General features: G+C 42.1%; 1 protein-coding gene across 7 annotated transcripts in view; it reads right to left on the bottom strand.

Annotated features, from left to right (window-relative positions):
* akap13 (A-kinase anchoring protein 13) overlaps nucleotides 1-24,582 on the bottom strand; it is a 554,439-nt gene that overhangs the window by 484,488 nt on the left and 45,369 nt on the right. For all 7 annotated transcript variants that reach the window (XM_073032598.1, XM_073032600.1, XM_073032601.1 and 4 more), the window contains exon 2: nucleotides 24,406-24,458. The gene's annotated coding sequence lies outside the window, so the exon portion shown is untranslated. The remainder of the gene's footprint in view (nucleotides 1-24,405; nucleotides 24,459-24,582) is intronic.

Here is a 24,582-nt window from a genome sequence, read left to right as displayed (position 1 = left end):
TGCAATGCTCCTCAGACAGGATGAAGAGGTCAATACTCCCCAATGCCATTAGGCTTTACAATTCAACTGCCAGGACTTAAGAACTTTTTTTAAAGCTATTATTAATGCTTTTTGAGTTAGTGATTTAGATGCATATCATATTATTACTGAGTTAAGTATTGTATGTAATGAGTTTTTGCTACAACAAGTGTATGGGACATTGGAAAAAATGTTGAATTTCCCCATGGGGATGAATAAAGTATCTATCTATCTATCATCTATCTAACCATGCAAGGGCCTCCTAACCATTTGGCAGGCTGTTATTCTGGCTGAAGGTCCACATATCAGCGTTGGGACCTCTGGGATACATGGATGAAAATGTACAATACTATGCAAAAGACTTAAGTACCTAAGTACTGTATTTGTCAACGTGGGGTGGAGAGCGAGTTCGTAAATCTGGCGAGAGCAAAGGATGTTGGGAATGGTGATGGCGAAGCGCTGCAGGAGGGATGTGGGACAGGTGGCAGAGGAGGAGTGCCACGGGGCAGTGGGGTGGTGCGGGTGCAAGCACACCTAGCTCTGAGACACCAGGCAAGGTAATTTGATTCTACACAATTGGTTTACTGGTCATTACAGAATGTCTTTCTGGTACTTCCCATTCCCTCCCCTCTCCCCAACCACAATTCCCTTCTCCCTGCCCCCTTCCCACTCTCAGTCCACAACAGAGACCCACATCAGGATCAGGTTTATCTTCACGTTATGAAATTTGTTTTTATTGCAGCAGCAGTACAGTGCAATACATAAAAATATGACTATACTGTGCAAAAGTCTTCAGCAGCTTAGCTACATACATGTGCCTGAGATTTAAACACAACACTGTAGATTTATAGACTAGCAAATGTGTGGCTGTAACTCAAGCCCATGAGTCCTGGCAGCATCTCCATGAAGCTCTGCGCTCTTTCTACTTGAAGATCTTTCCTTTAACAGGTGACCAAAACTGTGTGCAATGCTCCAAGACCAAAGGGATTTGTCAGATACAACTCTCCATCTTTGATACTATTTTCATTCCAGATTTAAACAATTTAAACTCCCCACACCTATGGATGAGCTCAGTAACTTGACCTCTGGGAGTTCAACCCAGGCAGCTGCATGTAGAATTAAAATCCAATCAGACCCAGAATCCTTTTAATTTGACACAGCCATACTCATTAGAGTTTGGCCCTATTGCCAGATCCTTCGATGAAGCCATTCAAATTCAGATTCATTTATTTATCACATGTATATCAAAACATACAGTAAAACACATAAGCACAAGAGGTTCTGCAGATGTTGGAAATCCAGACAAACATATACAAAACGCTGGAGGAACTCAGCAAGTTAGGCAACAAAGGACTTGGCCCAAAATGTCGGTTCTTTATTCCTCTCCAGTGAAATGCATTGTTGGTGTTAACAATCAACAGGACCCAAGGTTGTGTTTGAAGCAGCCCGTAAGTGTCAACACACATTCTGACATGCCATACTCTGCAATAGGCATGACTATTGATTTCTCCTTCCAGTTAAAAAAAGGTTCCCTCTCCCTCCCCTCTTCTATTCCCCACTGACCCCTCATCTCTTCTCACCTGCTTATCACCACCCCCCTGGTTCCCCTCCTCTTCCCCTTTCTCCTATGGTCCACTCTCCACTATCAGATTCCTTTACTCCAGCCCTTTTCCATTCCTACCCACCTGGCTTCACCTACCATCTTCCAGCTATCTTTCTTCCTCCCCACCCCCCCCCCCCCCCCCATCTTATTCTGGCATCTTTCCGCTTCCTTTCCGGTCCTGCAGAAGGATCTCCCACCAAAACGTCGACTGTTCATTTCCATGGATTGTGCCCGATTTGCTGAGCTTCCCCAGCACTTTGCGTGCGCTGCAATAAAAAAGAAAAGGGGGTGAGGAGAGGAATCGGACAACATTTCTGATGGTAGACGCAGAGGGAATACTTGGGGTCACACGATCTTTCATCAAAACTGAGAAAAGTTTCACTTGCAGAGAACTTAAAGGAATGGGGAGAGAACACCTGTGAAAGGATGGGTGGAGAGCAGGAGAGATCCGATGAACATGAGAAATAGGAGCAGGAATAGGATTTCTGGCCCATTGAGTCTGCTCCCCCATTCAATACGATCATGGCTGTGGACTCAGCTGGGCGGCATGGTAGCAGAGCAGTTAGCACAATGCTTTACAGATTCTCGTGGCATCAACACCATCCTCTTTCACCAAGACCCCATTGTGCTTGACTGCCACTTGCCCCTCACCGAGCAGCTGGAAGCAGATTTTCTAACACTGTAGTTCTGTCGAAAGGTCGTTGACTTTAAACACAACAGTTTCTCCTTTCACAGACAGCAGCCCGAGTACAACAGGTAGAACAACAGGTCCAAATGTGGCTTTGCAATTTTCGTGCAAGAAACCACTAGCTTGCATCACGCTATAAAACTGGCAGGTTGCACAAACACTTTGAACAATAAGAGCAGATACCTGGCCACAGGTTCTGAGAGGTTAGAAAACTTGTTACATTGAAGGGATAGTGAAAACCATTGCACAAGAGTACAAACACAGCAATCAACCAGGGCAAATCTAAATTACTGTTTATATCAGTCAAAACAGAAATGCTAGAACTGATATCAATTCTAGTATCTGATGTCGGAATTTTGTTGACAACAAAATACTCTGCAGGCAACGCAAGAACTTCCACAATCCTCAGAAAGCCTACAGTGAAAAACCCTTACATCAGCCTTTGTGAAACCTGATTTTAGGATTTTAAGATTGGCTTTATTTGTCACATGTACATTGAACCATACAGTGCAACGTGTGTTTGTGACAACAACCAGCATACGTACCAAGCACGTGCTGGGGGGGGGGGGGGGGGGGGGGGGCAGCCTGCAAGTATCACCATGCTTCCAGTAACCCCAACCGACCAACCCACATCTCTTGTTTGGAATAGCAGAGTAACTGCAGAATCTGGAGGAAATGCATGTAGTCAAGGGGAAAACGTACACTTTTCAGACAATGGTGGGAATTGAATCTCTGATCACTGGCATTGTAAAGCACTGCACTAACCACTGTGCTACCATGCCTTGCAAGTGGTGGTGATTGCTAGCAGGGCCAACATTTATTGGTCCATTCCTCACCTGTGCCTAGAAGATACAGAACCACCTTCTTGAAAAGCTATGTGCTTCAGTTAAAGATGCCATAGAATTTAGCTTCAGCAACAAGAGGGGAAAAATGTATTTCTAAGTCAGGATGGTGGATAACATGGAGGAGAAACTGCAGGTAGCTGTAATCTCATGCCTCATGGCAGAGGTCACTGGTTTGGGAGGTACTGTCAGGAACAGTTTACATTAGTGCTAACATTGTTCTACAAATGTTGGAACTCAATAAAAGCAGCTTTTGTAGGCTTTTCTGAGGAATGTTATGCCAGTTCCAAGTCCCTTTATACACATCAAAAGATTGAGTGAATTGCTCACGGCAATGAGCATTTACAATGGCATTTTTAAAAATGTCTAGCCGTACTGTATGATCAAAAGAGTCCCATATCTATGTGACAGCTCCCTCTGATTACCCCACTTTGGGCATCTTATCCACCCCCATCCATCAGCACCCATTCCCAGCTCATTGAAAATGAACCCATTTCACATCCATTTTGACCAAAAATATAGATGTAAAAATTGACCCTGCTTCAAATGCAAACACTCTGAAGATTTTGAGAGCTGCTGCCAATGTAGTAGCAGCTTAGAGCTTTTATTACCAAAGTGAAATTCTTCACCAAAACCCTTGCAAACTTTACAAGCGCATGTTTAGCTGCACCTTCTGAACCAGGGGTTTCCAGCCTTCATTATACCATGGACTCCTACCATTAAGCAAGGGGTGCATGGACCCCAGGTTTGGAACTCGTTCCAGGGTAATACTGTGGTATTGCAATTGCCTCACGTATTTCATCCTAATCTACTGTGCAGTAATGTAACGTTTGCACACACTCCAATGACCATATGGCTTTTTTCTAGGTACTCCACTTTTCCCTCATGTTCTGAAGTTAAATTTGAGTCCAAGAGTCATAGAAAAGGACAGCACAGAAACAGGCCCTTTAGACCATGCCAAACCATTTAAACTGCCTACTCCCATCAACCTGCACTGGAACCATAGCCTTTCATACCCCTACCATCCATGTATGTAGCTAAGGTTTTCTTAAATATTGAAAATGCACCACTTCCACTGGCAGGTCATTCCACACTCATAACCCTCTGAGTGAAGTTTCCCCCTCATGTTCCCCTTAAAATTTTCACCCTTCGCCCATGACCCACCCAACCTCAGTGGAAAAAGCCTGCTCACAATTACCCTATCTATACCTTCAACATCCTGCAAGTTGATGGTGCATTGGTATTAACAGCAGGAACAAGCAGATCTTAGCAGTCCATAGACAAATGGATGCATCCACTCAGTTAGTCTTCCACTAAGTAAATACTGGAGGAGCCAGCCCCCTTACAGCATAGACGCTGCACCACGCTACCTCCGGAGTCTCCCCTCCTAGACTGCTGCAACTGGCAAGCCCACAGCACGAGGCCTAGTCCTCGCAACAAGAGGCCACAGAGCTCTCCCGTAGATGGTCTTGCTAATAAACCAGTGAACAGGACACGCTGTATTTAGAAGAATGGACTGAAAGGGCAGATTGGCCACCTTCAATGGCAGAGGAAAGTACAAAATAAAAATTGCTCACACAGGATTCTGAACCAACATTCCCCTATCAGAAGTAGACCATTTCACCACACATCTGCTGTTTGAATAAATTAACTTCCGATAAATTTACAACTGGGCCCGAGCATTTTACAACAAAACTTGCTGCAAGGCTGCACAAGGCATTGACATGAGCTGAGAACATGTGAGCAGCTACCTTGAATTGTGGTTACAACATGCTGTCTCCAAATCCATCCCCCATTTGGGGAAATGAGCTGTTGGCCAATGTTGCTGACATTGCCCAAATAAACAGGACAATCATAACATTAATTGCACAGAACAATACAAAGTTTGATCATTTGTATGTTCCCTATTGAAACCTCTAGCCATTGCTATAATCATCCATTACAAAAAAATGTCACTGCTGCAAAAGAAAGAGTCATTCTTATCCATCTTCTCCCTCAGGGTCAAGGATAACTTACATTTACTTTGGTTCTGAAGAGCTGAAGATGTCCATGCAATGAATTCTTTAAACATTTGTGGTAGCAGTAACTACACGATGGCTGTGAAACCACTTTGAAAGATCAAACCAATTCCCTTCCCTGGCATTAGTAACAGAAGCCAGAAAAACCACCACCTATACACAATCCAACCCCGAAACCTCTGCTGACCCAGTTTTGTTGATGTCAATTCAGTTTTTATTTCTGATCCCCGAAACATCATGAAAAGTCTCTCAGCTTCAATGACTCATCATCCATAACTTTGGAAAATGGAATTCACAGCTCTCAAAAAGCAGGAAGTCATCATCATCTCAATCTTCAGTGGCCAAACATTTGCAGAGACTGGGCCAATAAGAATAGACTCACCTACCATGGGCAAAACACTCTCACAGAATCCACATCAGGATACAATATCCTGATACTGTTTGAGAAGATCACACCACATTCTTCAAAACTGCACCAAATCTACTTGGTCTTTTGTCATAAGATAACCTCTTGATTCCAAGAGCATCAATCAGGTGCATCTTTGTTGTAATTCCAGCAAGACAAGCATATCCTTTCATTATTAAGGTCATACAATACTCCAGGTAAGGCTAATACACAAAATGCTGGAGGAAATCAACAGGCCAGGCAGCATCTATGGAGATGAATAAACAGTCGATGTTTTGGGCCAAAACTATTATCAGGACTGGAAGGAAAGAAGTCAGAGGGAGGAGGTAGGGAAGGGGTGGAAGTATACAAGATGGTAGGTGATAAGTGAAACCAGAAGAAGGGAGGGGCAAAGTAAGGAGCTGGGAAGTTGTTTGGTGAAAGAGATATAGGGCTGAAAAAGGGGGAATCTGATAGGAGGGGACAGAAGACCATGGAAGAAAGGGAAGGGGAGCAGCACCAGAGGGAGGTGATGGGCAGGTAAGGAGATAAGGTGAGAGGGGGAAACAGGAACGGGGAATGGTGAAGAGGAGGAAGTGGGAAGGCAATTAACAAAAAGCTCAAGAAACTTACTTTCAGGCCATAGTGTTGGAGGTTACCGAGATTGGATTCAAGGTATTGCTCCTCCAACCAGTTGGCTCAAAAATGTCGACTGTTTCTCTTTTCCATAGATGCTGACTGACCTGCTGAGTTCCTCCAGCATTCTGTGTGTTGCTCGGATTTCCAGAATCTGTAGATTTTGTCGTGTTTGTGATACTGCAGGTACCTGCACTACCATCCACAGCCCCAATCTTTTCTTTTCAATTGTCTATACAACTAAAATTTTTTGTTTGATATTGGGATAGGAAGGGTTTACAGCAGATGTTCCCAACCTTCTTTTATGCCATGGACTCCACTATTAACCAAAGGATCTGTGGACCTCAGGTTGGGAAACCCTGGTTGAGAGGGATATGGGTCAAACAGAAGCATATGGGAATAGCTTAGATAGACATCTTGGTTGGCATGGATGAGTTGGGCTAAAAGGCCTTTTTCTATGCCTTTTGACTTTATCAACACTCTTCTCCTAGAATCTCCACCTTGTTGTGGAGGAAAGCCTCAAGTTCCTGAGATCCTGAGAGCATGCCATCTGCAGCTTAGCTCCTGATAGGGTCATCTATGGTGCAAGCTCAAGGGGGAGGTTCCAGACAAATTGTGATCCAACAAAGACCTTAACAGCAGAGCTGGCAGATGATGATGATACATCACAATGGCGGTGAAGGTAGAGGAAGGCTGCAGCAGTGAAGTGTCCTCAGTTGTCTTAGATTCCGTGTAACTGGACCCTGTCCCTGATCTGCCAAGAGGGATCTTGGGGTTTGAGTCCATAGGACTCTCAAGGCTGCTGCACAGATGGACTCTGTGGTTAAGGCGTACGGTGTATTGGCCTTCATCAACCGTGGATTTGAATTTAGGAGCCGAGGGGTAATGTTGCAGCTATACTGGACCCTGGGCAGACCCCACTTGGAGTACTGTGCTGGTTCTGGTCGTTTCACTACAGGAAGGATGTGGAAGCCATTGAAAGGGTGCAGAGGAGATTTACAAGGATGTTGCCTGGATTGGGGAGAATGCCTTCTGAGAATAGGTTGAGTGAATTCGGCCTTTTCTCCTTGGAGTGACAGTGGATGAGAGATGACCTGATAGAGGTGTATAAGATGATGAGAGGGGCATTGATTGTGTGGATAGTCAGCAGCTTCCCCCCCCCCCCCCAGGGCTGAAATGGTTGCCACAAGAGGACACAGGTTTAAGGTGCTGGGGAGTAGGTACGGAGGAGATGTCAGGGGTAGGTTTTTTTTACTCAGAGAGTGGTGAGTGCGTGGAATGGGCTGCCGACAATGGTGGTAGAGGCGGATACTATAGGGTCTTTTAAGAGATTTTTGGATAGGTACATGGAGTTTAGAAAAATAGAGGGCTATAGGTAAGCCTAGTAATTTCTAAGGTAGGGACATGTTCAGTACAATTTTGAGGGCCTAAGGGCCTGTATTGTGCTGTAGGCTTTCTATGTTTTTAACCATGTGGAGGTTGTCCTTGCATCAATCTCCCCACATTTAAAAAAAGTCACTCATAGGCATTCTCCATTAAGAGAATAAACACCCTTAGAACATGATATTTATCTCAAGTGATAGCACTACTAATACTAAGATTTCACCTCAGCACTGTTATATTACACTGATTTGTTGAAGGAACACTGCCCTTGTTGTGTCTATAATAAACTTGCCCGGCTACTTACAAAGGAAATTATGAAAACCGCAGAGAAAAAGTCCAATGGATTTTTGGAACTGGTTAAAAAATGCAATTGCTGGGAATATGAAGTAAGTGCAGCAATCAATTAACATTTGAACCAGAACACCAGGTCGACACCCTTCATTAAAAACCTTCTTGCAGAAGGGACCCAGCTTGAAATGCTAACCATCTTCCCCTCCAAAGCAATTCCACCTGCTGTGCCTTTCCAGCACATTTGTATTTTAGCAGCCATTAGCATTGTTTACCAGGATGTGTCAAGGGACGGCATTTAAGAGCCCCTCTAATGGGCTGCTTTTCTTGGCTCCACTTTCTGCAGAAGCTCGACACATTTAGCAGCAGGTAAACTAGAATTCATAAGGCACAGCCAGCATGGGGTGGCAGAAGAGGCTGTTAACACAAGGATACAGATGAAGCGGCTACATGGCACCTGAGGACAATAGAGTACTGTACTGTAAAAGTTTTCCTCTTTTAAAAAAAATGCATTATCAAGATCATAGGACACGTCAAAGGACAGCAATTTTTTTTCCCCGAAAGTGTTGCTTCCCCAGAAATTTTTTTTTTTTGGTTATGACAGACCGCTTGAAGCTGAACAAAAATATAATTTCAGACTAGTATCACGTAGGAATTTGGAGAAACAAGAAATTAACCTTAATTGAATTTAATGCACGTAATTGCACAACGGTGCTGATGCTTTGCAATCGTCCAACTAAATTAAAAAATGTTTTGTTGACGATTTTCGTTTGTACTCAGTGTCTGAGGCTTCTCGCTCAAGTTTCCAGTAACCATCAGCCAGTATTGACGGAGTCCAGTTGCCCAGATACCAATTCTCCACGACCGTAACTTAGTGTCAAACAGTACTACTCAACGAGAGGCCAACCAACAAGACAGATCAGAAGCAGTTCAAAGATAAACCCCATGCAAACACTGGAGAACGGAACACAGAAACCTTTGCAGGACAGTTGGAGGAAAAGGGTACTAATGGCGATTGGAGGAAAACAGTTGGGGATCAAAACAAATTTTTTTCTTGTCATGTGACACTCTCAAACTTTCTCTGCTCATATGGAAATTCAGATTTATCAAACACACGTTGAAACAGTGAAATGCGTTGTTTGTGTTAACAACCAATGCACCCGAGGACATGCTGGGGCAGCCCAAAGGTGTTGCCACACATTCCAGTGCCAACGTAACATGTCCACAGTGTTCAACACAATAGCAACAGAAGAAAACTGAAACAAACCCCTTTCCCATAAAACCATAAAATATAGGAGCAGTATTAGGACATCTGGCCTGTTGAGTCTGCTCCATCATGGCTGATACGTTTCCCTCCCAGCCCCAATCACCTGCCTTCTCCCCATATCCCTGCAGGCCCTGACCAATGAAGAATCTATATACTTCTCTGGCTAAAGAAATTCCTCCTTGTTTCTGTTCTAAAAGGACATCCTACTACTCTCAACACTAACACACACCCCTCCATCCCTAGGACAGGCAGAAAATCAAAATATTGTCAGATTTATGCTTGTACTAACTGTGGCAAAGTATAAACTATTGAACACAGTTATTCCATAGTACAGTAGTACAGAATTGTGCAAAAGTCTGAGGCACATACAGTATATATACGGTAGCTAAGGTGCCTAAGATTTTTAACTGATGATAAACCTGATTCTAATATGGGTCTCCAACGTGGATTGACATTGGGAAGGGGGCAGGAAGAGGAGAAATCATGGCTGGGAAAATATGTAACACCCAAGACTTTTGCACAGTCCTGCAGATTACGGACAACGACAAAGAGCTGGAAATGAAACTACAGTGAATAAATTGGGTACAGTCAGTCTCATCTGTGTCACCGTGAACACGTACACGGGGGAAGAAGTGACATTGACAGTAATTGGGAAAGGGATGCCAATCACTTTCCTTCAGTGATGACACCTCAAACCCACTGACACTCTAACAGCTCACAAGCACAGGTTACGAATACAAAACATTCTGTTTGGACAACAGCAGGCACATTCTTAATCTGCACTGAGAAAATCTCAAGAGGATCCAGGTGGTTTACAGATATTTAGAAGATACTGCTGGAGATGCAAATGGCAAACAGGATACATAGAATACAAAATAATTTGATTTTATGTGAGACTATAGGACATAGGAGCGGAATTACGCCATTCATTTAGATCTGCTCCTCCAGGGCCGATTTATTCTCCCTTTCATAAGGCCATGTGACATAGGAGCAGAAGTAGGCCATTCGGCCCATCAAGTTTGCTCTGCCATTCAATCATGGACTGATCCAATTCTTCCAGTCATCCCCACTCCCCTGCCTTCTCCCCATACCCTTTGATCCTCTGTCTAATCAAGAACCTATCCAACTCTGCTTTATATACCCAATGACTTGGCTTCCACAGCTGTCTGTGGCAATGAATTCCACAGATTCACTACCCTCTGGCTAAAGGAATTAGTCCATATTTCTGTTCTAAAGGGATGTCCTACATCTCTGACACTGTGCCCTCTTATCCTAGACCCACCCACCCACTTTTAGAAGCATCCTCTCCACATCCACTACCTAGGTCTTTCAGTATTCAATAGGTTCCAATGAAATCACAAACACCCCCTCCCATTCTTCTAAACTCCAGTGAGTACAGGCCCAGAGCTGTGTGAATTTGTCATTAGTTGAGCCGCAGTGGGAATGTATACAGTTCTGAGGATTGCATAACAGGGATATCACAATCCAAAGAAAGAATTTATGATACCATGCTCTGTTACAAAACCACAAGGAGAAAATTGCGCTTTTTCAGACTCACCACCCCCCTCCCCCGGAAGAGAGAAGTGAGAAGTTCAAGGAGAAACCCAACAGATGTTCAACATAATCGTTTTGGGAGGGTAGTTAGTGAAAGATTTTGCCAGCTGGTTGATGAATTAGTAGCAGGAGCCATCAACTCGTGATTATTAGAGAAAAATTTAAAAGGGAAATTAGAGGAATCCCTCCCACGCAGAATTGTTAGAAGTACAGAATGCATTATCTCAAATCACCATTGAAGCAAGGATTAGGAGATTTTTAAAAAAGGGAAATGGAGAACACGAAGTGATGGAAGGGGTATGGAAATGAGATCACTGTAAGAAAGCCTCTGCTGAAACATGAAGTTCTGACATAATACCTCAGTGATCTCTGCTGCAATTGCTTTGAATTTGCAAAACAGCATTTGCAGCGAGATAGGGAGGAAAATTAGTGGGGGAAGTGGGGTGGGCTGGTGATATAAAGAACTGAGAGGAGAGCAGAATACCTATAATCAAAGGTCAGGGATAACCATCAAATTTTGTCTGTTCTTGAACATTAATTTTTAGAATCAGATTTAATATCACTAGCACATGTTCTGAAATGTGTTGTTTTGTGGCAGCAGTATTGTGCAATCATAATAAAAATGATAAATTACAGTAAGTATATATATGAAAAAGAAAATTAATACTGCAAAAAGAGAGGAAAAAGTACTGAGGTAGTGTTCATGAGTTCATTGTCCACTCAGAAATCAGACAGCAGAAGGGAAGCAGCTGTCCATGAAATGTTGAGTGCATGTCTTCAAGCTATTGTATCTCCGTGATGGCAGCAATGAGAAGTGAGCCTATTCTGGGTGATGGGGGTTAATGATGACGCTGCCTTCTTGAGGCATCACCTTTTGAAGGTGTCCTGGATGCTGGAGATGCTAGTGCCCATGATGGAGCTGACTGAGATAAGCAATCTGTATGATTATATACTCCATTAGTAAGGGAAGAAAACCACATGGAAGGAAGGAAGCAATTAGACTGGAGTAAAAAGTATACTTTTTCAGATAACCTACTTTATTTCATTTACAGTCTGGCTTCATCATACATAATTGACTTCAAGGAATGAAGGATACTAAAATGATCATTTTCATCAATACAGTTCAATTCAGGGGTGGCTCAAGTACTCAGAATACATTTTCTTCTCTCCACACCCAACCAAATTATAAAACCAACTCACCAGAGATCCTCAAATCCGAAAACACAAACCTCCGGCACAGATTCAGAATAGCAGACGTCCCTCAAGAACAAAACAGGAGGAACCTCTTTAGCCAGAGGGTAGTGAATCCATGGAATTCATTGCCACAGGCAGCTGTGGAGGCCAAGCCACTGGGTACATTTAAAGCTGAGGTTGATGGGTTTCTTGAAAGTAAAAGTGTCAAAGTTTATAGGAGGAAGGGAGGAGAATGAGATTGAGGGGTAAAATAAATCAACCATGATGGAATGGCAGAGGAGATTTGATGGACATTTCCTGCTCCTTTGTTTCATGGACTCATAGTCAAACTCTAAACTGATTTTTTTTTGTAGGAGAGGACATGACAAGGGAAGATACAAGAAGTTTTACTAATGCAGTCTAACCAGTGCCTTCTACCACTTTTAGAAACCAACAGCCCAGTTTTTATTTGAATGTCAAGTTTTTTCCTGCAGGTTTTGTAAGCTAGAAATTGGATACAAAGAAGAAAGCGTACCACTGTCTTTAAACAGGTGTAGCACATTCCAAATACATAATGCATTTATCATACCTTATCATTGAGTCAACATATTTCAGTGTACAAAGTTATCATGACTAATCAGATAAACATCACTGCCTATTTGGCCACAACAAGGTCTCATTAAAAAAAAGGAAAAGAGGGAATCACCTATTAATCATTTGTGGCACAGTTGACTAAAGGCATAATGTTGGCCACACACCAGCTGAACATTGCACTTTTCCTGTTTTTAATCATGAGATTTTCCACCTAGGACTAATGGTTTATTAAATGATAGAGCAATGAGAGATATTGGAGATAATGTACAAAAACTCAATTGATTAAATTCGCATATGATGGAGGGGAAACTGGAGATGCTCAGATACCTCAGGAGATCGGATTGGTCTGGAGAAGTCCATGGGGCATTTAAGAGCTTTTACACACTTATCCTTGCTTAGCTGGGAACCAGCATGGGGAAAAGGCAGAGCAAGACCTGAAGGATGTTTTGACCTCAGCAGCAGCATCCACTGTCGTGCCAGGATTTATGGACAGCAAAACCAGAAATGATGGTACAGCCAATTCTATGAATTAAGAAATATAGAGGAACGTGACACGGCTGGAAATGAGCACAGATTTAAAAACCTGAATCTCAATTTGGGAGTCAAATACAGCACCAAATCACTTTGTTCTTCTCCATATAGGGATGAGTAATGGACTTAGTACCATTCATCTAAGACCTTACCTTCAAAAAAAAAGGTCTAAAAATTAGGCACAAAGCTTTCTCTGAATTTCTCTGGAGAACATTGGAAGGAATCAGTACCACGCTTGCAGAGGTGAGTAATTCAAGGTTTCACACCTAACAGAGAAATATGACTATAACAGTGAATAGCTGTTGGAAAAATTATAACAAAGTACAGCATTGAGATGTATTAAAACTCACAAACGTCCAATAAATACAACTTTTTTTCCAACCTTCAGGAACAGAGTCATACAGAAAGGGAAAAAACTCTTCAGTCTACTTGTCCATGCTGACATATCATCTCACTGAGCAATATCTTCAATTTTTCTTCACCCATTCATCCCTAAACTATCACCAGAGTCCCATTTCTCTTTGCAATCTGTTGTGACATACTCAATATCTTTGAAGCATGGTGGACTATGGGAATGTCAAGCTGTTTTTAAACATCTATACATAGCAAAACTACACTGTCCGATTTAGGTACGGTAAGGGCAGTATGTTAACAGTGGTTAGCACTACACTTTACAGCACAGGAGACCCGTGTTCAATTCCCACCACTACCTGTAAGGACTTTGAACATTCTCCCTGTGACCTTGTGGGTTCCCTCTGGGTTTCCACCCACAGTCCAAAGATGTACTGATTATTAGGTTAATCGGTAATTGTAAATGGTTCTGTGATGTGCCTAGGATTAAATTGGGGGATTTCTGGGTAGCCAGCACATCAAGCCATGGAGGGCATGTTCCATGCTGTTATCTCAAATAAATAAAAATGCAGGTAAGCACAGAAAGATTTGAGCATTAGGGTGACACTCAAGGAAAAAAAATACTAGTTTCACCTTTTACTCTTCGTTAACCTTCGATTCAAAAGGTTTCACATTAAATGTGATGTTCACTTGTAACATATTACTTTGCGGAAGACATCAGAGGCTCTGATTATTTGTTATGTCAGAAAATACATTTTCAACTAATTCATGTTAGCTCTTTCCTGCTAACTTACAAGTACAACTGCAGCTCCCAAACTCAAAGTAGTTTGGGAACTGCACTTAAAAGCTTCAGGAAAGGGCAACCTCTAACCTCTGAAATGCAGCAACAAACTTTCACAGCTGACAAACTCAACTGGCCCATCCATAACTCTGGACGTCTGCTGGTGTAAACAAAGAAATATAGTTTAAACTATTGCAGGAAGTTTACTAGATTTGTCAGACTGAGTGCTTTTCATTAAACACATCTGAAGGTCTTGTACCTTGGAAATGAAAGTTTAGAGTGGAGAAATTCTGCCTTCAATTACTTTACTTGACATGTTATATGTTAGCTTTGAAAGCTCAAGGATTTTTTCCCCAATCAATTGCCAAAATATGCATCACAAAGGCAATCATGTAACAGGTTTCTACCATCAGTCAACTAGGACTGATACAGGGTGGATAAACTATAATGTGCAACAATTTTGTTCAAATAGTTACTGCAAGCAATTAAAAATGACTGTCAGAATTCAATTAACAAGCAAATATTAATTATCCAGTACTTGCTCCCAACCCAGCTGCAGCTGGACATTTAAAATTCTCATCCTTATTCCAAATCTCCCCATCTCCGACCTCCTCCAGGTCAACAGTTTTAATTGCAACACTAGTGTTTTTGGTATGACGATTAGAGGTTCTACTTCTGGAATTCTCACCCTGAACATTTAGTAACAAACAAGTTCACAATTCAAAGTAAATTTATTAACAAAATACATCACCATATACTACCTGAGATACAATCTTACGGTAGAACAAAGAGATACAATAGAATCAATGAAAAACTGCACACAAACAGCTTCTTCCCCTCTGCCATCAGATTTCTAAATGGACATTGAACCCATGAACACAACATTTTTTAAATTTCTGTTTTCACACTATGCATTTTAACTATTTATCACAAACACTTAATGTAATTCAGTGTTTTTCCCCCTATCTCACATACTGCTTCCGCAAAGTTAACAGATTTCATGACATATTCCGGTGATATTAAACCTGATTCTGACAAAATACGCTAATGACAAACCATGCAAATTAAAAAATATATACATTTAAATAAATAATTCCATGAACACGAATTGTAGAGTCCTTGAAAGTGAGCCTATAGGTTGTGGAATCAGTTCAGGTTTGAGGTGAGTGAAATGATCAATTCTGATTCAGGAGCCTGATGGTTGAAGGTAATAACTGTTCCTGAACCTAGAGGTGTGGGACCCAAGGGTCCTGTACCTCCTCCCCGATGGCAGCAGGGAGAAGAAAGCATGGTCTGGGGGGTCTTTGATGATAGATGCTGCCTTGTGACAGTACTCCTTGTAGATGTGCTCAATGGTGGGAGTGTTTTTCCTGTGATGGACTGGGCTGCATCCAGCACTTTTTGGAGGCTTTTCCATCAATGTCAAAAGTCAATGGCAAGGCTACATATGGTCTACAGTGAAGGATAAAAGAGGAGAGAGCAAAAACAAAAAGGGCCATTAAACTGGAACTTCTTGATGAAGGAAAAGAGCTACCACCCAGCACACATTACTTATGACAGCAACAGTACTCTTGCGTATTTATCTAATTATCATATGCAATTTATGTCCACTTGTACTCTAGAGAATACTTTTTTTAAAATCTGTTAACATTATTGTGTTAACATTGCTTTATGTGCTGTATGTGGTATATGTACTGTGTTCTGCATCTTGACCCTGAGGAACATTTTATCATTTAGCTGCATACATCTGTACAGTTGAATGACAATAAACTTGAACTTGAAAGGAAATGACGATTTTAAAAAGATAGCTACGAGATATTGTTACTGTTTGAACAGGATAATGAATTGCACGTAAAAAAAGTGTTTGAAATGGCCACAGAGCTGAGATAGGAGAGAAGTGATGCAGAAGAGATAAGAGGCAAAGAACAGAGTTGCAAGTGGAACACCTGCTCTTCTAACTCCAGGCCAACATCAATTACATCAATCCATACCTCAGCTAATTAACAGCATTTGTCATTAAACCAAACAGAATTCAGTTTCAAATGTGAACTCACTGTAATTGATAAAGAACTCCACGCCAACAGCCAGAAAGTGTAGGAAATCACGAAAGCTGATGAACCACAAGTTGCCATGTAGACAACTGGGCTTTAGCAGAATGAGTCAGGAAGTTCTGTACAGCAGGAAACCACCAACCAATAAACACCGTGCACTCAAAGTTCACAGTAAATTTCTTATCAAAGTACATATGTGTCACGAAATACTATAAAAGATTCATTTTCTTGTGGTATTCAAAGAAATCAAGAACAAAACTACATGCAAATAGGGCAAACAATCGATGTGCGAAAAAAAAACACAAATTGGGCAAATACTAAAAGTTTTTAAAAAGTAAAATAAATAATAAATATTGAGAATGAGTTGTAGAGTCCTTGAATGTGAGCCCATAGGTTGTAGTTCAGTGTTGGGGTGAGTGGGGTGCAGCGTAATCAAAAATCAACTTGTCAAGAGCTCGGTACTACTATAAAATTTAAACTTACTGCAAGTGCAATCTGCTCATCTGGAATTGGTACCATTTACATGCAATATTTTCCAACAGCTCAATTTGACAAAGCCCTGATAAAGTGACTCAGCCTGAAACGTCAACTGCTTATTCATTTCCAGAGATTCTGCGGGACCTGCCGAATTCTCCTGCATTTTGCCCGCGCTGCTCTGGATTTCCGGCATCTGCAGGATCGTTTGTGTTTATGACAAGATCTTAAATGTTTTCCACAAAAATAATTGAGGCCCTCACTGATTTCCCACAACAAGGCAGCGCAGTGGTTAGCTCGACGCTAATACAGCTCGGGGTGTCAGAGTTTAGAGTTCACTTCCAGCGAACTTTGTAACAAAAGTTTGCACATTCAAACCTGTGTGCCTATGGGTTTCCTCCGGGTGCTCCAACTTCCTACAGTCCTAAGACGTAGATGTTGGTAAGTTAATCGGTCATTGTAAATTGTCTTGTTATTAGTCTCGGGTTAAATCGGTGGCTGCAGGAGGGCGCTGCTCACAGACTGCTCCACACCATGTCCAAATAAAAATAAATTGCTGGTAATTGTCGAGCAGCAGCTAGCACAGATCACAGCCATCCACCAAAGACGTCATTACAGTCTCTTCTCCAGGAGATAAAGAGATAAACAATACAATATGAGAACAAGTATACTAACAATTCTCACAGATATTGCCAGAGTTAGTTGTTTTATTTAGAGATACAGCATGATAAACAGCCCTTCCTGCCCAGCAAGCCCACGCTGAACCAATTACACCCATGTGACCAATTAACCTACTAACCCACAAGGCCTTTGGAATGCGGAGGGAACCGGAGCACTCGATGGAAACCCATGCCGTCATGGGGGAGGATGTACCAACTCCTCACAGATGGCGTCATACAGTCATAGTAAAGTGCAGCACAAAAAGAGGCCCTCAGGCCCATCTAGTCAGTGCCAAACCATTTAAAGCACCCACACCCATCGACCTGCACTGGGACCACAGATGGTGGTGGGAATTAACCGGGATGCCGGTGCTGTAATACATTACCGTTATACTATCATGCCAAACCAATACCATGTTGAACTTAGTCCCTTAATGAACATCGTGATACCCAACTTGTTTTTCTCCTTCACAGTTCTGATAAAGGATTCCAGACCTTAAACTTCAACTGTTTCTCTTTCCACAGATGCTGCCCGGCCTGTTGAATGTGTGCAGCATTTTCTGGTTTTTTAAATCAGTAAGAGTTTGCAGCTGAGAGGTTGCGCCAAATTTTTCTTATAGGCTCTAAGCCAAATTCATGTCACCACATGTTGGCAAACCATCAAATACACTATTAACCTTCTCTTAAATTTCACGTGAAATAGTGGGTGTAAGAGCTGGACCACCGTGAGCAGTGTCACAGAGGGACCGAATTAGACATTGCCGTCACTGTTGCAGAAAGGGATCAGTACAGGGCATTCAGGATAACTCAGCACAAAAAAATAAAAATCTTATCATTATAACATCAAAGTAAACAAAAAATATCTTGATGTTACTAGCACACGCAAATAGAAGTCATTCAGCTCATCACATCTATTCTAGCCCTGGCTCGTAGTAGGCTCACCCCGAATCCACAATGCAGGAATACTGTGCCTCAAACGTTTCTGCTACTAGACCACTAATGTAGAGAAGGGACTTCAGTGACATTAACCTTTCCATGAAGATGAAATAAATCTGGAATGAAAAACCAGCAATGTTAATAACTTCAGTGGTTGTTAAGTTGATGGAAAGGATCTTAAGAGGCATAATAGGATTAGGAATAGTCAGCATGGCTTTGTCAAAGGCAGGTCGCGCCTTACAAGCCTGATTGAATTTTTTGAGGATGTGACTAAACACATTGATGAAGGAAGAGCAGTAGATGTAGTGTATATGGATTTCAGCAAGGCATTTGATAAGGTTCCCCATGCAAGGCTTATTGAGAAAGTAAGGGGGCATGGAATCCATGGAGGCCTTGCTTTGTGAATCCAGAATTGGTTTGCCCATTCTGGGATCCCTTTTCTTTGTGATTTTTATAAATGCCCAGGATGAGGAATAGGTTAGTGCTGATGACACAAAGGTTGGGGGTGTTGTGGATAGTGTGGAGGGCTGTCAGATGTTACAGTTGGACATTGATAGGATGCAAAACTTTGCTGAGAAGTGGCAGATGGAGTTCAACCCAGATAAGTGTGAGGTGGTTCATTTTGGTAGGTCAAATATAATGGCAGAAGATAGTATTAATCTCCATTGGACAGTCAAAGATGCTGCGCAGGTTGACTCTGTGGTTAAGGCAGCATACAGTGCATTGACCTTGATCAACTGTGGGATTGAGTTCAAGAACGACAGGTAATGTTACAGCTATATAGGACTCTGGTCAGACACCACTTGGAGTACTGTGCTCAATTCTGATCGCCTCACTACATGAAGGATGTGGAAACTATTGAAAGGGTGCAGAGGAGATTTACAAGGATGTTGCCTGGATTGGGGAGCATGCCTTATGAGAATAGGTTGAGTGACCTCAGCCTTTTCTCCTTGGGGTGGCAGAGGATGAGAGCTGACCTGACAGAGGTGTATAAGATAATGAGAGGCTCTGATCATGTGGATAGCCAGAGGCTTTTTCCCAGGGCTGAAATGGCTAGCACAAGAGGGCACAGTTTTAAAGGTGCTTGGAAGTAGGTACAGAGATGTCAGGGTAAGTTTTTTTATTTAAAGCAAAGAGTGGTGAGTGCAGAGAATAGGGAGCCAGCAACAGTGGTGGGAGGCAGATACGATAGGGTCTTTTAAGAGACTCCTGGATAGGTACATGGAGCTTAGAAAAAATGGAGGGCTATGGGTAACCCTAGGCAATTTCTAAAGTAAGCACATGTTCGGCACTGCGTTGTGGGCCGAAGGGCCTGTATTGTGCTGAAGGTTTTCTACATTTCTAAAGGACGAATACACACAGCTCAGTTATGTTCTTTACCTTTGACTTGGTCTATGTAACTGAAGACTTGTACCATCATGGTTGAATGAGGGATGGGTCAATTCAGCTCGCTGCTCCACCAAGTTCATTATTTATTTATTGAGATACAGCACAGAATAGGCCCTTCCAGCCCTTCGAGTTGTGCCACCTTGCAATTCCCCAATTTAATTGCTGCCTAACCACAGGACAATGACTAATTTACATTGACCAATTAACCTACCAACCTGTATGACTTTGAACTGTGGGAGGAAACCGGAGCATCTGGAAGAACACGCGGTCACGGGCTGAACGTACAAACTCCTTACAGACAGTGGCGGAACTTTACTCAACTCTGCCCTTAACTAAAGGGCCTGTGTACGGAATCTTTGTGGACTTCAGTTCAGAATGCTATTTGACTGAATTTACTGTTTGCATGGTTTGTTTAAATCTTCACTGCACTTTGGGCGTTTGACAGTCTTTTTTTTCCAAATGGGCTCGGAGTTTTTTGTAAAAAAATGACTGCCTGTAAGGAGATGAATCTCAAGGTTGCATAAACACACCTTTGGTAATAAATGTATTTTGAACCACATGAAGTGTCCTATCAAGCCAATTGCTTGTGCCAAATAATTCCGATGGATTCAAGGTATCACAACACACGGCCTTCTCAAAGTGGGCAGGGGATGGACAACTGTTAGCCTAACCAGCAATTGGCCTATTTATTCCATTAATGTAGAAAAACTCTTACCTGTTGTGATATTATTTCATTACTAATATTAATCCAATTACCTTACACATAATGCTGGTGTCTCTGCTGCAAGTCAACCTTGTGAACCATCATTTACATCTAAACTCATTCCTCTGACATTCTTGGTCCAAACCTGATACCAACCAATGCTTTCCATTTATTCTTGTGAAAGTGCTTGAAAACCTATTCAAGAGTGGAAAGATTGCATGCAGCTCGGAAGTGGGTCTAAAGCTTTTCTATAATTAAAGTTATAGAAAAGTAACAACTTAAATGACGTCTCAGGGAAGTAACATATCAAGATGGTTTAATATCATTTCCAGGACACAAGTGTAAAGGAAAACAAAATAACTGTTACTCCAGATCTGATGCAGAACATTAAAAACACAAAAACAAGTACATAGGATATCTTGTATTGTTTGTACTCACAATGAAAAATTAGATGAGACACTTAAGGCTCATTTGTTGAAATATTTCTCTACCGACACACCTTAAATTGCACTTCTACATGACGATGGAACCTGAGACTATCTACGAAATACAATTATTGCAGGAAACATCATACTCCATGATTAATTACCCAGCTCCATTTGTTACAACCAGGCAGCATCTTTTGAGTTAACTCCAGTGGGATAAGAGGCCAGATTACCCAGGTACAGTTTATATAAAAAAACCACTAAAAATATTAATGCATTCACTACTAACAGATTCAACTAATTCAATTCCATGTACTAAATCAATTTCTTTTTAATGAATAGGACTCTAACATAATAACCAATCAGAAGCAAGTTTAATATCACTGGCAAATGTCAAGAAATTTGTTTGTTCTGTGGCAGCCGTGCAGTGCCATATATAAATATAGTAAGTTACAATAAGAAATACAAATATTGCAAGAGAGCAAAATACTGAGGTAATTTTTCATGGGTCATGGACTGTCCAGAAATCTGATGGTGGAGGGGAAGAAGCTGCTCCTAAAACATTGTGTTCGAAGTGGATCAGTGGTGGGGGTGTGCCTGAACAAAGCAGGATCCATCATGAATGCCCTTCGTCATACATATATAAAAAATAGAGTAAAAATTGGTGAGGTAGTGTTCATGGGTGTGACAGAGCAGGTTTACCACAAGTGATTTCTTCCTTCCTGCTCTCCCCCCCCCCCCCCCCCCCCCACCGCCCCGTAATTCTCATTATCCCCGTCCAGCAGGGCTGACGCTCTTGCTTATCGGGAGCACACGTTAGGCTAACACGTAGAATGGACACTTTTATTTGTACTTTCACACTCTAGGACAGTGGCATTCTTAAATGTGTGCTGTTAGTTGTTGCCTCCAGTTTTCAGGGAGGGAAGCCTGACTGATGGGCGGGGCGTCTTAAAAAAAAAGGTGATGGTTTGTGGTGGCACGTGCTCAGTGCAGGCTCAGGGAAAGAGTTCATTTTGGGGGATGGGGAAGAGTGCTGGCTCCTGGAAGATGGTTGGCTGTCGAATGATTTTGCTGCACATTGCATCTGTGATCTTATTGTGAACATCTGCGATTGTGCACAAGGATGTGAAATCTCATGTTTTGGTGTTTGTGTAATTGTTCAGGCTCATGGTAACAACTCCTCCCACATTCCAAAGAATGGACTATCCCTTTTCCTCCTACTTGAAGGCTCATTTTGGTGTAAGTGAAGAGGGAGACAGGGTGTGGTAAGGTGAGATGTACTACTTCTGACTGATATTTGGAGCTGTAGTCCTAAAGGTCTATGGTATTTATCTGTATTTTCTCTATTGTCATGTGTGTTATTTTGCCATTTTCTGTACTGTAAACATCTTTGCACATTTTCTATTTCTTTAACCTCTGACACACAACAAACACCTTTGCACTAAATATGCTACCACAGCCTACATGTGATTTTTTAAGATTTGGGAACAGCTTCTTTCCAACTGTGATAAGAGTGCTGAACAGATCCTGACCCAGATCTGGGCCGCACCTTCCAAATATCCAGACCTGACTTGCACTACCTTACTTTCCCCTTTCTATTTTCTAATTATGATTTATAATTTAAATTTTTATTATATTTACTTCAATTTGTACTTCAGGGAGCGCAAAGCGCAGGATCAAATATGGCTGTGATGATTGTACACTCTAGTATCAATTGTTTGGTGACAATAAAAGTAAAGTCCAAGCCTTCACATGGGACATGTAACCCTCACCAAAACTCAGTGTGACAATGGGTTGGTTGATTGTCTGTTCAGAAATCTGATAGTGGAGGGGAAGAAGATGAAAGAAGCTGTTCCTAAAACATTTGGTGTAAGCCAATAAGAGCCAGTATATTAAGAGCTAAAAAAAAAATTGCATTAAGCCAACTTACATTGCAAAGAACCACTTTTCACTTATGAGCCACACATTTCACAGTGCCTGATTCACCAAAATCTATAGACAGGTACAGCAAACATTCAGAAAAGCCAGCAGCATCTTGCTATTTATTTCTATGGAACAGAGTATATGAAAAAGCAGAGATTGATGAGGCCTCTGTCGGACAGGGTTGACCATGGATGTTGCATCCTAGCTGTCTCGATGCACGAGGCAGGCAGGGCAGTACGATACGGAGAGCAAGCTGTTGCCCGCGTAGTAAGCTCCCCGCTCCACACATCTGATGAACCCAAAGGAATGACAGCGACCAATACAATTTGGCACCAGTAGCATCGCAGGAGTTGCCAGTCAGCATCGAACTCAACGTAGGACTGCCTTAGGGACTCCAGCTCCGGATTTTCCCCCTCAGGGTTTACTCCCGAAGCCTTCCCCATGAGATCAGTGAGATCACGAGTAAAGTAGCGCTTGCAGCATTAATCTCAAGGACGGATGTTAATGTATTGGATAAAATTCAGAGGAGGGTTACAGAAACAACAGCCAAAGTGAGTGAATTATTTTACAAGGGAAGGACAGACCGTGTAGGCCTGAGTGCATTAATGTCCACTGCTGTTGAGTGAGAAAATCTCAAAGCAGAGGATGGTGCCTCATGGGAGAATCTGGAACTGTGGAGGCAGGGATGTCACTTGCTGAAAACAAGGGTCAACTATTTACTGCACATTCGGTAGAATTTCTTCTCCCAGAGGAACAGTCTCCCACAGTGGTGTGTTAGAGTAGCAGTTAGTGCGTCACTTTACAGAGCCAGCCAGCGGCCACTGATTGTGATTCAATTCCAACTGTTGCCAAAGGAATTTGTACTTCTGCATGTGTTTATTATTATAAAAGTTCCGAAGAGCAGGGTAAGGGCAGGCTACGCTGGTGACAGAACCACGGCAACACCTGCGGGCTGCCCCTAGCATAATCATTCTTGATCAGATTTGATAGAAGCGTACATTTCACTGTATGTTTCAATGTACATATGACAAATAAAGCTAATCTTTTCCTCAAACGTCAATGGAAACAGTGAATTTGGATATTTAAGGCACCGGCTGGTAGACTCTTGATAAGATTGCAACAAGCAAAGGAAAGGAGCGCTGAGTAAACTTATCAGATTGGACAACACCTTACTAAATGCAAGCCAGATTCAACAGGCAGTTGTTGTTCTTGTTCCTTTCCACACCTGGGCAGCAACCTTGCCATCTCGTTAGCATTTTATCCGTTGTGTGTTTTTTTTTTAAAACGAGGCCGAGTTGCTGGCTCAACGCTCAGCCCAGCACAGATGGAAAGCGTGCAAGGAGACAGCCAGATTCAAACCTGGGACCACTCACATCAAAGTTTGGCGCGGCTAACCTGCAGATTCCACAGGCAGAGTGCGCTTCCCAGTTCCAATTCCTTTTTAAGATCTTGCTAATCTTAGCCTAGGCGATGGTGGCATCATAACAAGTGCCATTGGTCCTTGATTATGTTGAGGAAAAGCAGCCCAGATTATTGCTGTTGTTCACTGCCCAAAGAGCATGCAGATGCTCTGCTTCCTCCAAGTGGTAATTATAGCCTATTATCAATACAGACCAACCACGTGCAACACCAAGCACTCAAATACATGCACAGAACTCCCAAAATCCAAGAGAAAATAATGCGCAAAGTTAACTTTGGAAAGGGAAAAGGAAGGTTAGATTTTAAAAACTTACTCGATGGAAAATCACCAGTCAGATGATGCTTCTCTTCCAAAGTCCACAGTAATCTGCAAAAGATATAAAAAAAAATTAACTCAGTATCAAAATAAAACTTGTCATCACAGCTCACAAACTCTCTATCAGCAGGTAATAGAGGCAGGGGTGGGATGGGGTAAATGAGAAGATTGGAGA

Source organism: Hemitrygon akajei, chromosome 30 (genome assembly GCF_048418815.1).
Source record: "Hemitrygon akajei chromosome 30, sHemAka1.3, whole genome shotgun sequence".
Classification (NCBI taxonomy): Eukaryota; Metazoa; Chordata; class Chondrichthyes; order Myliobatiformes; family Dasyatidae; genus Hemitrygon; species Hemitrygon akajei.
This window is presented reverse-complemented; position numbering and strand designations above follow the sequence as displayed.